The sequence below is a fragment of the Polypterus senegalus genome, unplaced genomic scaffold, assembly GCF_016835505.1.
Source record: "Polypterus senegalus isolate Bchr_013 unplaced genomic scaffold, ASM1683550v1 scaffold_5833, whole genome shotgun sequence".
Taxonomy (NCBI): domain Eukaryota; kingdom Metazoa; phylum Chordata; class Cladistia; order Polypteriformes; family Polypteridae; genus Polypterus; species Polypterus senegalus.
In genome coordinates, this window is record NW_024379870.1 from 1 (window position 1) to 14,627 (window position 14,627).

General features: G+C 44.3%; 3 non-coding genes and 2 pseudogenes across 3 annotated transcripts; 2 read left to right on the forward strand and 3 right to left on the reverse strand.

Moving 5' to 3' along the window:
• Positions 1–1,005: 1,005 nt before the first annotated feature.
• On the reverse strand, positions 1,006–1,166 carry LOC120520030. The gene has a single exon (XR_005631752.1). It is a non-coding gene; the product is annotated as a U1 spliceosomal RNA (small nuclear RNA).
• A 1,032-nt stretch (positions 1,167–2,198) lies between these two features.
• LOC120519996 lies at positions 2,199–2,317 on the forward strand. The gene has a single exon (XR_005631732.1). It is a non-coding gene; the product is annotated as a 5S ribosomal RNA (ribosomal RNA).
• Positions 2,318–6,131: 3,814 nt separating this feature from the next.
• On the reverse strand, positions 6,132–6,295 carry LOC120520029. Its single transcript, XR_005631751.1, has one exon. It is a non-coding gene; the product is annotated as a U1 spliceosomal RNA (small nuclear RNA).
• Positions 6,296–7,370: 1,075 nt separating this feature from the next.
• On the forward strand, positions 7,371–7,479 carry LOC120520025 (annotated as a pseudogene).
• Positions 7,480–11,312: 3,833 nt separating this feature from the next.
• LOC120520031 lies at positions 11,313–11,462 on the reverse strand (annotated as a pseudogene).
• Positions 11,463–14,627: the final 3,165 nt, after the last annotated feature.

Consider the following 14,627-nt stretch of genomic DNA (forward strand, 5'->3'; position numbering starts at 1 on the left):
TGTACGGGCTGGCCATGATATCCAGCAACTTCAGGGGGAATCCCACTAAGTCTCAGGAACTCCCACAGGGAAGCTCGAACAACTGAGTCGAATGCTTTGTGAAAATCGACAAAGGCTGCTAAGAAACTTTGCCGATATTCACGTTTGCGCCCCATGCCACTGTGGGATTGCACGCTAGCAAGGACACGAGGTTGCTGGTCCTTTCTGGACGATGCCCCTTTGTAAAGTTGCAGGCTCCCCGTCTGAAGAGCTGGACGAGATCTATCTGTCTATCTATGTATCCATCCATCCATCCATCCATCCATGAGGTGGAACGGGTAACAGGGGGGTCTTAAATGGGTGGCGAGCGAGAGAGCCGACAGAAGGGGATCAGCATGAAGGACAACGTACATTCTAATTCAAAAGACATTCGAAAAATTTCAAAAGAATGGCAAAAAAAAATGAAGACAGACAGGGAAGGAGAAAAAAAAAAAACATACGGCTGTCGTTCAGAAAAGAGGGCTTCCAAAGTTGCATATTTGGGAGAGAAAAGGAGCAGCCCTCGTTTACTGGGAATACCGAGTGCTGTAAGCTTTTGCCTTTCTGCCAGCAGGAGTCGCCCTTCACCTCGTCTTTTCTTTTCCTCCTTCCACCCGTGTCAGAAGCTGGGCTCTTGGCAGCAAGGAAAGCGGCTTAAAATCAGTAAAGAGGCACTAAAAATAATGAATGGTTATTTATATTATTATTTTATTATGTGGGGGGGTCCTTAAGATAAATAAATACATTGATTAGTTAATTTAAATTAATATTATTTTTATTATCATTTTTCTAGGGGGCGGGGGTCCTTAAAATAAATAAATAAATGGACAGACAGACAGATTGATTGATTGATTTTTGGAACTTCTTTATTTATTGCTTAAAGCTCCCAGAGCCGTTGTCTCACAGGCTCCTGCTTCACAATCGCCCAAGCACCACTTCCATAAGTTGAAACGCATGTTTTCAGTCTGTTTTTTGAACCAGGACTATCAGGGAGAGCGCGAACGCAGTCCCCACTACACAAATTATGCAGTCGAGTTTCCCGCATTTGGGGAAATCGCAGGGGTCAGCACACCCGGAGTGCAATGGATGAGCCTCGCCCTGGGAGAACCACCTTAGTGATCATGGTATCTCCCCTGCCAGGTAAGTATGAGTTGTACAGCCCGGCGCTCATCCTCCCACTTCCTCGGCTTCATCGCTCGGCGGCGGGAGGTTTTCCCCAGCACAGTCCTCGGTCCTTCGGGCTCCTTCGGGCTTCTTCGGGATCCTTCGGGCTTCTTTGGCCTCGGGAGCGCGCATGCGCGGGAGCTAGCTGCTGCCCAGACGCCCGTGTGCACCGTGACCCGGATGTTGGGGTTGCACCGACCTCACCACCTTGATTAGACAGGTTTCACTAGCAACCCCAAGGTGCACCTCGCTCTTATGCAAACCAGCCACCCATCGCTGGAGCTTATTGGCTGGAAGAGAAACAGGAGGGGTAGGACTGGGCGGGACGCTGAATGATAAACAGCCGCCCAACAGCAAAGACAGGCGGCAGGCGGCAGGCGGCAGGCGGCAGACAGCAGCGCAGCAGCAGACAGGAGGCAGGAGGCAAAGCTGCGAAAGAGGAAGGCGACCCTGCGCTCCGGAGAACGAGAGGAAGAAGCCCTCGGCGTGGGCGCTCGCACACGGCAGCAGAGCACCCTCGGGAAGACCTGCGCCGAGGCCGAGTGATCTGGGGCAGCGCTGGGTACACGTTCGAGACTTGAGCCGGTGCTTGCCCTCCCTTTGATACCACTGTGGGATTGCACGTTAGCAAGGATACGAGGTTGCTGGTTCTTTCTGGAAGATGCCCCCCTTTGTAAAGTTGCAGGCTCCCCGTCTGATGAGCTGGACGAGATCTCTCTGTCTGTCTATCTATCTATCCATCCATCCATCCATCCATCCATGAGGTGGAACGGGTAACAGGGGAGTCTTAAATGGGTGGCGAGAGCGAGAGAGCCGACAGAAGGGGATCAGTATGAAAGTCAACGCACATTCTAATTCAAAAGACATAACGAAAAATTTCAAAAGAATGGCAAAAAAAAAAAAAAAATGAAGACAGACAGGGGAAGGAGAAAAAAAAAAACAAAACATAGGGCTGTCGTTTAGAAAAGAGGGCTTCCACGGTTGCCTATTTGGGGAGAGAAAAACGAGCAGCCCTCGTTTACGGCCATACCACTCTGAACACGCCCGATCTCGTCCGATCTCGGAAGCTAAGCAGAGTCGGGCTCGGTTAGTACTTGGATGGGAGACCGCCTGGGAATACCGAGTGCCGTAAGCTTTTGCCTTTCTGCCAGCAGGAGTCGCCCTTCGCCTCGTCTTTTTCTTTTCCTCCTTCCACCCGTATCAGAAGCTGGGCTTTTGGCAGCCGAGTGATCTGGGGCAGCCCTGGGTACACGTTCGAGACTTGAGCCGGTGCTTGCCCTCCCTTTGATGCCACTGTGGGATTGCAGGTTGGAAAGGACACGAGGCTGCTGGTCCTTTCTGGACGATGCCCCCCTTTGTAAAGTTGCAGGCTCCCCGTCTGAAGAGCTGGACGAGATCTATCTGTCTTTCTATCCATCCATCCATCCATCCATGAGGAGGAACGGGGAACAGGGGGGTCTTAAATGGGTGGCGAGCGAGAGAGCCGACAGAAGGGGATCAGCATGAAGGACAACGTACATTCAAATTTAAAAGAATGGCAAAAAAAAATGAAGACAGACAGGGAAGGAGAGAAAAAAAAAAACATAGGGCTGTCGTTTAGAAAAGAGGGCTTCCAAAGTTGAGATGTTTTTCTCATAAAACGAGAGGTTTTCTCTGATCATTCCAATTATTTTCTGTTGGGAAAAAACTTTCTGTTTATTTGTGTATGCACACCTTGCCTTCCACAATACTTCTTTTATCACGTTTATTCGGTCCCAATCTTTCTTCCCGACCTCTCTTTTCCCTGACCTCCCAAACACCACCAAGTCTCTATCCAGCTTGATGTCTACTATGTGTCTCTGCCTTACTTCCTTCCATATCCTTGCCACTGTGGGGCAGTCCCACATTGCATGTCCATACTGACTTATTTTTTTCTTTTACATCCGTCCCTGGGACATTTAGGCCCTTGTAAATTCTTTCTTTTACTTAAAGCCAGGTTGGTTTCTAGTGCTTCATGGGGCCAGCCAGGCTATATCTGCTACTTGATTATTTGGAAACTTTCCCCCAAATCTTTCCCATATCAGTTTAGATTCCTCTCTAGATTTCCCAGTAATGTTTACTGGCTTCTCACTTTCCCTTACTTTTCCACTAATTCTTTCCACCTCCTCCACAAGTCCTTTTCATCCTGCTGAAGCCCACAATCTTTGATACAGTCCATCAACCTCCTGTATAGTTTGGGTAATCTAAACTCATATGGTTTCTTGTTCTGGGTTTTAAAAACCCAAACCTTCTTAGATGACCACCCATCATGTACCTGGCTAAATCCGCTGCCCTCCCTTTCCCGCTCTGTAACAAGGATATGTAAACGGCCATGTATTTCAATCTTAACAAGATCCTTAAGTCCAGAAAACCTTTTTCCCCCTTTCCTTTTTTGTTTCTTTACTTTCTGTCTTGCGACCTTCTCATCTGTAGACCTCCCAAAAAAATAAAAACATTGTCTTTCGATTTTCCTTAGAATATATTTTGTCCGTAAAAAAACTGTTGCCAGAAAAGAGCCTGGGCAAAATTATTGACTTAATTAGCAAAATTTTGCCCTCATATGTTAGTCTCCTAGTCCTCCAGAGACTTGTGAGCTTGTATAACTTTCTTTCCATCTCCTTCCAGTCTCTTCTTCCCTCCTTCTCCTCTCCAAAATGGATCCCTAATATTTTAACCGCCCCTCTATGTATTTTCATGTCGTGCCCAAAGTCCTCCTGCCACTTGCCCTGCAGATGGCACTCGGATTTCCCCTTATTTAATTGGGCTCTTTTGCTTTTTTGAATTCTGTTCCTAGCAGATATCTGATCATATCCGCTAACTTCCCAATTTTACTTAATGTCATATTAACAACAGTTGCTGTGTGTCTTAAAGTCAACTCCCTTTCTATATTCGAACCTCTTTCCCTCCATTTTCATTACCTTCCTTCTTGCCAATTTTTCACATTATGAACCCTATAAGAACACAAAACACTTTCTTATAATTCTTCTTACTATTTTCTTTGGTGGAAAAAACACATTTGCTAAATACGATAGTTTTGGGATTGTAACTGCCTTCATCAGCAATATCTTCCCTTCTATTGATAAGTTCGTTAACCTCCAAAATCCTGCTTTTTTTTTTTTTTTTTTGGTTATCTTTTTTTCCCCATTTCTTTCCACTCCATCCTCTCTGTATTCTTAACCCCAATACTTTCACAACATTTGACAACCTTATTCTTCCTAGTGGTTTTCCTTCCATTTCCCCCAACGGATTCCATGAGGAACACAAAGTAAAACCAGCGGTACCCAAGGATTCTCCGAAGGGGCACAGTACCAAAGGAGTCCAGTCTTCATCTCAGGTCACTGGGGAGCATCCATGTCTCACAAACATATAGCAAGAAAGGAAGCACCAGGACTCTAAAGACTTGGCCCTTCGTTCTTTGCAGAGATATTGGGAGCGCCACACACCCCTTTCCAGTGACCTCATGAACCACCAAGCTCTCCCCATCTGTCTACTGACTTCATAGGAAGAGTCACCAGGGACATGAATGTCACTGCCAAGGTAAGTAAGCCACTCAACAAGGTCAACACACTCTCCGCAAACAGACACACTGCTGATATCTGTGCCCAAGAGGTCATTAAAGGCCTGGCTGTTGGTTTTCATCCAGGACACTCACAAGCCCAGACACTCAGACTCCTCACTCAGTCTCTTGAGCACCCTGATCAGAGCCTCCATTGACTCCACGACAATCACAGCATCATCAGCAAAGTCAATATTCATGAATCTTTCTTCTCCAACAGATGCCCCACAGCCGCTGAACCCCATGACCCTGCACAACACCCAGTCCATACAAGCACTGAACAAAGTAGGAGCAAGAACACACCCCTGACGAACCACAGAATCAACTGGGAAAAACACAGAGGTTCTGTCTCCACACCACTCACAGTACCAGTGTACGGGCTGGCCATGATATCCAGCAACTTCAGGGGGAATCCCACTAAGTCTCAGGAACTCCCACAGGGAAGCTCGAACAACTGAGTCGAATGCTTTGTGAAAATCGACAAAGGCTGCTAAGAAACTTTGCCGATATTCACGCTTTGCTCCATGCCACTGTGGGATTGCACGTTAGCAAGGACACGAGGTTGCTGGTCCTTTCTGGACGATGCCCCCCTTTGTAAAGTTGCAGGCTCCCCGTCTGAAGAGCTGGACGAGATCTATCTGTCTATCTATGTATCCATCCATCCATCCATCCATCCATGAGGTGGAACGGGTAACAGGGGGGTCTTAAATGGGTGGCGAGAGAGAGAGAGCCGACAGAAGGGGATCAGCATGAAGGACAACGTACATTCTAATTCAAAAGACATTCGAAAAATTTCAAAAGAATGGCAAAAAAAAAATGAAGACAGACAGGGAAGGAGAAAAAAAAAAACATACGGCTGTCGTTCAGAAAGAGGGCTTCCAAAGTTGCATATTTGGGGAGAGAAAAAGGAGCAGCCCTCGTTTACTGGGAATACCGAGTGCTGTAAGCTTTTGCCTTTCTGCCAGCAGGAGTCGCCCTTCACCTCGTCTTTTCTTTTCCTCCTTCCACCCGTGTCAGAAGCTGGGCTCTTGGCAGCAAGGAAAGCGGCTTAAAATCAGTAAAGAGGCACTAAAAATAATGAATGGTTATTTATATTATTATTTTATTATGTGGGGGGGTCCTTAAGATAAATAAATACATTGATTAGTTAATTTAAATTAATATTATTTTTATTATCATTTTCTAGGGCGGGGTCCTTAAAATAAATAAATAAATGGACAGACAGACAGATTGATTGATTGATTTTTGGAACTTCTTTATTTATTGCTTAAAGCTCCCAGAGCCGTTGTCTCACAGGCTCCTGCTTCACAATCGCCCAAGCACCACTTCCATAAGTTGAAACGCATGTTTTCAGTCTGTTTTTGAACCAGGACTATCAGGGAGAGCGCGAACGCAGTCCCCCACTACCACAAATTATGCAGTCGAGTTTCCCGCATTTGGGGAAATCGCAGGGGTCAGCACACCCGGAGTGCAATGGATGAGCCTCGCCCTGGGAGAACCACCTTAGTGATCATGGTATCTCCCCTGCCAGGTAAGTATGAGTTGTACAGCCCGGCGCTCATCCTCCCACTTCCTCGGCTTCATCGCTCGGCGGCGGGAGGGTTTTCCCCAGCACAGTCCTCGGTCCTTCGGGCTCCTTCGGGCTTCTTCGGGATCCTTCGGGCTTCTTTGGCCTCGGGAGCGCGCATGCGCGGGAGCTAGCTGCTGCCCAGACGCCCGTGTGCACCGTGACCCGGATGTTGGGGTTGCACCGACCTCACCACCTTGATTAGACAGGTTTCACTAGCAACCCCAAGGTGCACCTCGCTCTTATGCAAACCAGCCACCCATCGCTGGAGCTTATTGGCTGGAAGAGAAACAGGAGGGGTAGGACTGGGCGGGACGCTGAATGATAAACAGCCGCCCAACAGCAAAGACAGGCGGCAGGCGGCAGGCGGCAGGCGGCAGGCGGCAGGCGGCAGGCGGCAGGCGGCAGGCGAGGCGGCAGGCGGCAGACAGCAGACAGGAGGCAGGAGGCAAAGCTGCGAAAGAGGAAGGCGACCCTGCGCTCCGGAGAACGAGAGGAAGAAGCCCTCGGCGTGGGCGCTCGCACACGGCAGCAGAGCACCCTCGGGAAGACCTGCGCCGAGGCCGCCGAGTGATCTGGGGCAGCGCTGGGTACACGTTCGAGACTTGAGCCGGTGCTTGCCCTCCCTTTGATACCACTGTGGGATTGCACGTTAGCAAGGATACGAGGTTGCTGGTTCTTTCTGGAAGATGCCCCCCTTTGTAAAGTTGCAGGCTCCCCGTCTGATGAGCTGGACGAGATCTCTCTGTCTGTCTATCTATCTATCCATCCATCCATCCATCCATCCATCCATGAGGTGGAACGGGTAACAGGGGAGTCTTAAATGGGTGGCGAGAGCGAGAGAGCCGACAGAAGGGGATCAGTATGAAAGTCAACGCACATTCTAATTCAAAAGACATAACGAAAAATTTCAAAAGAATGGCAATAAAAAAAAAAAATGAAGACAGACAGGGGAAGGAGAAAAAAAAAAACAAAACATAGGGCTGTCGTTTAGAAAAGAGGGCTTCCACGGTTGCCTATTTGGGGAGAGAAAAACGAGCAGCCCTCGTTTACGGCCATACCACTCTGAACACGTCCGATCTCGGAAGCTAAGCAGAGTCGGGCTCGGTTAGTACTTGGATGGGAGACCGCCTGGGAATACCGAGTGCCGTAAGCTTTTGCCTTTCTGCCAGCAGGAGTCGCCCTTCGCCTCGTCTTTTTCTTTTCCTCCTTCCACCCGTATCAGAAGCTGGGCTTTTGGCAGCCGAGTGATCTGGGGCAGCCCTGGGTACACGTTCGAGACTTGAGCCGGTGCTTGCCCTCCCTTTGATGCCACTGTGGGATTGCAGGTTGGAAAGGACACGAGGCTGCTGGTCCTTTCTGGACGATGCCCCCCTTTGTAAAGTTGCAGGCTCCCCGTCTGAAGAGCTGGACGAGATCTATCTGTCTTTCTATCCATCCATCCATCCATCCATGAGGAGGAACGGGGAACAGGGGGGTCTTAAATGGGTGGCGAGAGCGAGAGAGCCGACAGAAGGGGATCAGCATGAAGGACAACGTACATTCAAATTTAAAAGAATGGCAAAAAAAAATGAAGACAGACAGGGAAGGAGAGAAAAAAAAAAAACATAGGGCTGTCGTTTAGAAAAGAGGGCTTCCAAAGTTGAGATGTTTTTTCTCATAAAACGAGAGGTTTTCTCTGATCATTCCAATTATTTTCTGTTGGGAAAAAACTTTCTGTTTATTTGTGTATGCACACCTTGCCTTCCACAATACTTCTTTTATCACGTTTATTCGGTCCCAATCTTTCTTCCCGACCTCTCTTTTCCCTGACCTCCCAAACACCACCAAGTCTCTATCCAGCTTGATGTCTACTATGTGTCTCTGCCTTACTTCCTTCCATATCCTTGCCACTGTGGGGCAGTCCCACATTGCATGTCCATACTGACTTATTTTTTTCTTTTACATCCGTCCCTGGGACATTTAGGCCCTTGTAAATTCTTTCTTTTACTTAAAGCCAGGTTGGTTTCTAGTGCTTCATGGGCGGCCAGCCAGGCTATATCTGCTACTTGATTATTTGGAAACTTTCCCCCAAATCTTTCCCATATCAGTTTAGATTCCTCTCTAGATTTCCCAGTAATGTTTACTGGCTTCTCACTTTCCTTACTTTTTCCACTAATTCTTTCCACCTCCTCCACAAGTCCTTTTCATCCTGCTGAAGCCCACAATCTTTGATACAGTCCATCAACCTCCTGTATAGTTTGGGTAATCTAAACTCATATGGTTTCTTGTTCTGGGTTTTAAAAGCCCAAACCTTCTTAGATGACCACCCATCATGTACCTGGCTAAATCCGCTGCCCTCCCTTTCCGCTCTGTAACAAGGATATGTAAACTGCCGTGTATTTCAATCTTAACAAGATCCTTAAGTCCAGAAAACCTTTTTCCCCCTTTCCTTTTTTGTTTCTTTACTTTCTGTCTTGCGACCTTCTCATCTGTAGACCTCCCAAAAAAATAAAAACATTGTCTTTCGATTTTCCTTAGAATATATTTTGTCCGTAAAAAAACTGTTGCCAGAAAAAAGAGCCTGGGCAAAATTATTGACTTAATTAGCAAAATTTTGCCCTCATATGTTAGTCTCCTAGTCCTCCAGAGACTTGTGAGCTTGTATAACTTTCTTTCCATCTCCTTCCAGTCTCTTCTTCCCTCCTTCTCCTCTCCAAAATGGATCCCTAATATTTTAACCGCCCCTCTATGTATTTTCATGTCGTGCCCAAAGTCCTCCTGCCACTTGCCCTGCAGATGGCACTCGGATTTCCCCTTATTTAATTGGGCTCTTTTGCTTTTTTGAATTCTGTTCCTAGCAGATATCTGATCATATCCGCTAACTTCCCAATTTTACTTAATGTCATATTAACAACAGTTGCTGTGTGTCTTAAAGTCAACTCCCTTTCTATATTCGAACCTCTTTCCCTCCATTTTCATTACCTTCCTTCTTGCCAATTTTTCACATTATGAACCCTATAAGAACACAAAACACTTTCTTATAATTCTTCTTACTATTTTCTTTGGTGGAAAAAACACATTTGCTAAATACGATAGTTTTGGGATTGTAACTGCCTTCATCAGCAATATCTTCCCTTCTATTGATAAGTTCGTTAACCTCCAAAATCCTGCTTTTTTTTTTTTTTTTTTGGTTATCTTTTTTCCCCATTTCTTTCCACTCCATCCTCTCTGTATTCTTAACCCCAATACTTTCACAACATTTGACAACCTTATTCTTCCTAGTGGTTTTTCCTTCCATTTCCCCCAACGGATTCCATGAGGAACACAAAGTAAAACCAGCGGTACCCAAGGATTCTCCAAGGGGCACAGTACCAAAGGAGTCCAGTCTTCATCTCAGGTCACTGGGGAGCATCCATGTCTCACAAACATATAGCAAGAAAGGAAGCACCAGGACTCTAAAGACTTGGCCCTTCGTTCTTTTGCAGAGATATTGGGAGCGCCACACACCCCTTTCCAGTGACCTCATGAACCACCAAGCTCTCCCCATCTGTCTACTGACTTCATAGGAAGAGTCACCAGGGACATGAATGTCACTGCCAAGGTAAGTAAGCCACTCAACAAGGTCAACACACTCTCCGCAAACAGACACACTGCTGATATCTGTGCCCAAGAGGTCATTAAAGGCCTGGCTGTTGGTTTTCATCCAGGACACTCACAAGCCCAGACACTCAGACTCCTCACTCAGTCTCTTGAGCACCCTGATCAGAGCCTCCATTGACTCCACGACAATCACAGCATCATCAGCAAAGTCAATATTCATGAATCTTTCTTCTCCAACAGATGCCCCACAGCCGCTGAACCCCATGACCCTGCACAACACCCAGTCCATACAAGCACTGAACAAAGTAGGAGCAAGAACACACCCCTGACGAACCACAGAATCAACTGGGAAAAACACAGAGGTTCTGTCTCCACACCACTCACAGTACCAGTGTACGGGCTGGCCATGATATCCAGCAACTTCAGGGGGAATCCCACTAAGTCTCAGGAACTCCCACAGGGAAGCTCGAACAACTGAGTCGAATGCTTTGTGAAAATCGACAAAGGCTGCTAAGAAACTTTGCCGATATTCACGCTTGCGCTCCATGCCACTGTGGGATTGCACGTTAGCAAGGACACGAGGTTGCTGGTCCTTTCTGGACGATGCCCCCCTTTGTAAAGTTGCAGGCTCCCCGTCTGAAGAGCTGGACGAGATCTATCTGTCTATCTATGTATCCATCCATCCATCCATCCATCCATGAGGTGGAACGGGTAACAGGGGGGTCTTAAATGGGTGGCGAGAGCGAGAGAGCCGACAGAAGGGGATCAGCATGAAGGACAACGTACATTCTAATTCAAAAGACATTCCGAAAAATTTCAAAAGAATGGCAAAAAAAAAATGAAGACAGACAGGGGAAGGAGAAAAAAAAAAAAACATACGGCTGTCGTTCAGAAAAGAGGGCTTCCAAAGTTGCATATTTGGGGAGAGAAAAAGGAGCAGCCCTCGTTTACTGGGAATACCGAGTGCTGTAAGCTTTTGCCTTTCTGCCAGCAGGAGTCGCCCTTCACCTCGTCTTTTCTTTTCCTCCTTCCACCCGTGTCAGAAGCTGGGCTCTTGGCAGCAAGGAAAGCGGCTTAAAATCAGTAAAGAGGCACTAAAAATAATGAATGGTTATTTATATTATTATTTTATTATGTGGGGGGGTCCTTAAGATAAATAAATACATTGATTAGTTAATTTAAATTAATATTATTTTTATTATCATTTTTCTAGGGGGCGGGGGTCCTTAAAATAAATAAATAAATGGACAGACAGACAGATTGATTGATTGATTTTTGGAACTTCTTTATTTATTGCTTAAAGCTCCCAGAGCCGTTGTCTCACAGGCTCCTGCTTCACAATCGCCCAAGCACCACTTCCATAAGTTGAAACGCATGTTTTCAGTCTGTTTTTTGAACCAGGACTATCAGGGGAGAGCGCGAACGCAGTCCCCCACTACCACAAATTATGCAGTCGAGTTTCCCGCATTTGGGGAAATCGCAGGGGTCAGCACACCCGGAGTGCAATGGATGAGCCTCGCCCTGGGAGAACCTTTTTTTTTTTTTTTGTCTAAATTTCATTACTTAAGACAAACACTAAATTTGCTTGTCCCATTTTCACTTACATTTAATGTTTCTTTTCAGTGTTTTAGCTTTGAACACACACACAAAGTCTGGCCAATTTGCTAATTCACTGCCACCCATCACCTTTTCACCACCATGGCGTTTTTTTTTTTTTTTTCATTTTTCCCCAAAAAAACTCCATTAATTGTTCTTTACCTTTATCTTTCACACCTTGTTCTTATTCAATTGATCTTCTTTTATTTTCCATGCCTCCTCTACTTCTCTCCCACATTTCTGCAATAGTCTTTGAATAGAAACATCCTTATTATGTATCACCAGTTCATTTCTTTCCCACCATATATTTTCTTTAACTATATTAATTATTTGCCATTGGGTTTTTGCCATTTTCTCATTCAAGTTATTCCCCACTAATCCATACAGTACCCCTTCTTTTTGTAATCTCCTCTTTTCCTAATAACCCATCCCATTTCTCCATTACACCCTTCCAAATTCCTTGCGATTTTTCACATTTCCAAAACACATGTTCAGATGTTTCTATTCCTGTGCAGTTCCTTCTCGGACATATCAACGTCTTTGCTACTCGCCTCTTATACATTGCAGTGTTTGTCGGTAACACTTCGTGTATGCCCAACCAGCCCAAATCCTTTTGTCTATTGGTCAACTCTTTTCCATTGTTTTGTTGCCATACTTTCTTTGCTTGATTTTCAGTCATATTTTTTATTTTTAACATTGTTTCGTCTTTTTTTATATATTCTTTCAGGGCTCTTTTCTTCCCCCATATTGTTACCTCTCCTTCTTCCCATCTGTATTTCCTTAAAAATTTTGTAACTATCTTATAGTGCTTTGCTATATTAAAGGCAATAGGTCTATTGTTAATGCTTTTAAACAATCTTACTTTCCTCAGCTCCGCACCCAATTGATATCGCATCAAATCAGCCATTTTTCCTTTCTTATTTAGCGCCATGTTAACCACCGTGGCCGTATGTTTTAACATCAGCTCTTCTTCTATATTTGGGAATCCTTTCCCTCCATTTTCTTTTTGTTTCATTATTACTTTTCTTGCAATTTTCTCACATTTTGACCCCCATAGGAAAACAAAACAGCTTCTTATAATCTTTTTTAATATTTTTCTCGGGGGGAAAAAAACGGTGGCAAATATGTCAGTTTTGGGATTATTATTGCTTTCACCAGCAAAATCTTGCCCTCCATAGTCAGGTTTCTCAATCTCCAAAATCCTGTTTTTTTATTTATATTTTTAACATTTCCTTCCATTGTTTCTTTTCTCTATTATCTTTCCCTAATTCTACTCCCAATATTTTAACACTATTGGAAAGTCTTATCTTTCCGCAGGTTTTCTTTCCAGTTACCCCATAACACACAATCACATTTCTCCAGATTTAATTGCGATCCTGATGCCATACAGAATATTTCCGTGTATTCAATTACCTGCTCTATACTGCTGACATCTCTGACTATTATGCTCACATCATCCATATATGCACATATTTTAACTTGTTGCCCTCCGCTTCCTGGGACTTCAACTCCCGTATCTGTCTCTCATTTCTTACCAGATTTATTAACGGTTCAATATTTAATATGAATAGTACTGCTGATAAAGGGCACCCTTGCCTTACTCCCCTTTCTACCTGTATTTCTTCTGATAATTTATTATTTACTCTAATTCTACTTGTAATTCCTTTATACACTGTCTTTATCCAGTTTAGAAATTTCGCTGGTACCCCACTCTCTGTAAAATCCTCCACATATATTCATGAGCCACTTTGTCAAAGGCTTTTTCCAAGTCTAAATTAATTATTCCCACGTCCATTTTTCTTTCCTGCATTAAATATATGCAATCTCTCATTACACACTGATTTTCTAATGCACTTCTACCTGATACTACACATGCTTGTTCCTCTTTTATCACATTTTCCAGCTTATCTTTTATTCTATTTGCCAGGACTCTTGTTAATATCTTGTAGTCCTGGCATAATAGTGTTATCGGTCTCCAATTCTTTATATCAACCATCTCTCCTTGTTTGGGTATCAATGTTATTATGCCCCTTTTCATTGTCTCTGTCATCTCTCCATCTCTCACAATTTCAGAAATAAACTCTGCATATCTTCTTTTATTAGATCCCAAAAAGACACATAAAATTCTATGGGTAAGCCGTCTATTCCTGGAGTTTTACCCTTACTACTCATTTTAATAGCTTCCTCCATCTCCTGCATTTCAATCTCCTGACACAGCATTTCTTTCTGTTCTTCTGTGAAAACGCCATCTATGGTTCCCTCCAGTTTGTTAATGCACTCATAGTTAATTTCTTTCTTTTCGTATATTCCTTTATAGTACGTTGTTACGATGTCCAATAGGTCTTTATTTCCTCTCTTCACCTGTCCATCTTTATCCTTCAATTCTTCTATATTGGCTTTTTCCTTCTTTCTTTTATTTTCTTGAAAAACCGAGAGCATTTTTTCTCCTTCCTCTTGCTCTCTGACTCTGCTCTGGAACTTAATCTTTTCTTCTCTGTTCTTATATACTTTTCCCAATTCTTCTTTTATTTTTCTTATCTCTAATTCTGTCTCGTCATTTATCTCCTCCTTTCTGTACAATTGTTCCAGTTCATATTGTAATGTTTTTTCCTCTTCTTTTTTCTTCCTACTCCTTTCTTTACCTTTTTTTGGAAAAATTCCTAGTGTTCCTTTTCATCACCTCCCACCACTCTTTTTGACTTCCACACCAATCTTTTAGGGTTTCCCATCCCCTATAGCGTTGTCCATATTCTTCCCTAATTTTCATATCCTCTAACAAGGTTACATTCAGTTTCCACACAATATCTTTTTTCTCTTCTTCTGTTCCTTTCTGTATCTCTGCCTCTAAACTACAATGGTCTGAAAAAAATACTGGTCTTAATTTGCAATTCTTTGGCTCATAATTACTATCGACCAAAATATAGTCTATTCGAGAGGCCTTTCCCCGAGTTCCTCTCCAGGTAAAACCTTTTTCTTCTCTTTTTAGTTCCCTAAATACATCCTTGATACGACAGTCCTTTATAATTTCTTTTAGTTTTCTAGCAGTTTTGTCTTCCTGTTGCCCTCTGAGCTCTTGATCACTCGCACAATTTAGGTCCCCCACCACAATTAAGTTGTTTTCTAAAG